This window comes from Schistocerca piceifrons, unplaced genomic scaffold (assembly GCF_021461385.2).
Source record: "Schistocerca piceifrons isolate TAMUIC-IGC-003096 unplaced genomic scaffold, iqSchPice1.1 HiC_scaffold_954, whole genome shotgun sequence".
Lineage (NCBI taxonomy): Eukaryota > Metazoa > Arthropoda > Insecta > Orthoptera > Acrididae > Schistocerca > Schistocerca piceifrons.
In genome coordinates, this window is record NW_025729228.1 from 1202501 (window position 1) to 1205000 (window position 2500).

General features: G+C 58.2%; 1 non-coding gene across 1 annotated transcript in view; it reads left to right on the forward strand.

The window, feature by feature from the left end:
- Positions 1 to 1979: 1979 nt before the first annotated feature.
- LOC124773605 overlaps positions 1980 to 2500 on the forward strand; it is a 1909-nt gene continuing 1388 nt past the window's right edge. Inside the window, exon 1 of the ribosomal RNA XR_007014847.1 lies at positions 1980 to 2500. This exon is cut by the window's right edge and continues 1388 nt beyond it. This is a non-coding gene — a ribosomal RNA (small subunit ribosomal RNA).

The window sequence follows — 2500 nt, forward strand, 5'->3', positions numbered from 1 at the left end:
CCATGTCGTGCCTTAACCTAACCCATGTCGTGCCTTAACCTAACCCATGTCGTGCCTTAACCTAACCCACGTTGTGCCTTAACCTAACCCACGTTGTGCCTTAACCTAACCCACGTTGTGCCCTAACGTAACCCACGTTGTCCCCTAACGTAACCCACGTTGTCGCCTAACGTAACCCACGTTGTCGCCTAAACCTGCTCTGTAATTGTTATACGACTCGTTCAATTAGTGTAGTGTTGCCCACCCGCAACCCTCGCAATATAGTTCGCTACTCGCACTCCCCGCTCCCCTGTGTATCGCTTCATGTTAAACACCTTGCAAGTCTTGCTCACTTTCCACATGCTCCTGCTGTACACTGTAATGTGGATGGCAGCAGGACGTACATGCCGCCCCTCCCCACGTCCCCACCTTGCCCCCTGCCTTCGCAAGCTGGTTGGTGAGAACTTTGCATGTTCAATGCCCTCCGCATGCGACGTACTCAGGCTACGTTGTGGTGCGGCCTGTGTCAACTGTCCGCTAATGTCGTACGCGTAAACCACAATCTGTACTGCACATTCGTCCTTATGTACTGAATGATACATCGTGGCACATGTGTGACCGTACAACGACTGCGCCCAAAAACGGCGGACCATACAGTGCAAATATTGTGCACGCAGCTACGTGTCGTCTCCCTATGAGAGCTGGATTGCAGTGTGGTACGCCATAGAGACGTGTGGGAGGAACGGACGCCGTGGATGGCGATCAGCATGAGCTGTCTGTTGATGTATTCGGACCTAGTCGTCTCTCCTCACACACCGTGATGGCATGGTGCACCGCGTTCCATATCTGCGACATGCTACAGAGGCCGGTTGACAGTCGTTCGAGCAATGGACATCGCATACGTACGGGGGCCACCTTCCACGTATTGTCTAGGCGTGCACATTTTGTTGCGTGTATGTGGGCAGACGTAGTGTGGCGTGACACCTGACACAGGCATGCAATAATCGTGGAAGTTGCAAATGGCGATGGACGCCTGCGTTTTCTGGTGAAGTTACGCAAATGAACAAATGGTAACCTGTTGTGGTGCGGTTGTTCTCGCTAGGGGTGAATCGGTGATGGCGACGATAGGTTGAGGTACTAACCGGTTGTTCCAGCGATACCCACCATGCCGACGAAACTGAACGGCATCTGGGTGTGAAGCGATACGCGGCGGTGGCTGGGTGGGACCGTCCCCGGCCGGTGAGGGGGCGCCTCCCGGCGTGCTGGCCGCGCGGTGCGTGGGCGCACGCGCTACAGCCGGCTGGTGGGGGCGGCCAGTGGCAGGCGCGCCGGCCGACGGACGCGGCAGGCGTCGCAGCTGCGCGCCGGCGCACCCTGCGCGCGGCGCCGTGCGGCCAAAGTAGGTCCTCGCGGGCCCGGTGCGAAGCGCGGTGGACATCTTCAGTGTGCTGGTCCGATTGAGGACTGTGTGCGTTGAGGATGCGCCGCCGCCCGGCGCTCGGCGCCGCGACGCCGTCTGCTGCTCGGTCGCCCCAGCGGTTCTCGCTGGTGGTTTGTATCGCAGCTGTGCGGATGTGTTGGCGCGTGCGCTGTGCTGGGAGAGTTCGCTTCGGCACCCAAGTGGGGCTTTTGTCCTTCTGTGGCGCTGGCGTTGGAGCTGCCGGTCACCGTAGGTGGCGCGTGTTGTCTCCCGCCGGCAATGCCACGACAGCACGCTCCCGGGCCTCTGTCGGCAGCGGCAAGCTCAGTTGGGAGCACGGGTGGTCGCACCGAAAGCGTCTACTCGCCTAACTCCGGGCGATTGCGCCTCTCTCGAACCCGACCAAGTACTTGGGACGGCGCTGCGCGCCGCCGGGACCTGAGAGGGTTTCGAGGTGTATTGTGCAGGGGAGCTCAGCCTCCTCCTGTTTGCAGAATGATTGAGCGGACGCTTGCGTGTTCGCGCGGGCCCCCGGGACACACTCCCGGGCGGCCGGCTGCTCAGCTCTAGTTGACGCAGCTCCCTGGTTGATCCTGCCAGTAGTCATATGCTTGTCTCAAAGATTAAGCCATGCATGTCTCAGTACAAGCCGCATTAAGGTGAAACCGCGAATGGCTCATTAAATCAGTTATGGTTCCTTAGATCGTACCCACGTTACTTGGATAACTGTGGTAATTCTAGAGCTAATACATGCAAACAGAGTCCCGACCAGAGATGGAAGGGACGCTTTTATTAGATCAAAACCAATCGGTCGGCTCGTCCGGTCCGTTTGCCTTGGTGACTCTGAATAACTTTGGGCTGATCGCACGGTCCTCGTACCGGCGACGCATCTTTCAAATGTCTGCCTTATCAACTGTCGATGGTAGGTTCTGCGCCTACCATGGTTGTAACGGGTAACGGGGAATCAGGGTTCGATTCCGGAGAGGGAGCCTGAGAAACGGCTACCACATCCAAGGAAGGCAGCAGGCGCGCAAATTACCCACTCCCGGCACGGGGAGGTAGTGACGAAAAATAACGATACGGGACTCATCCGAGGCCCCG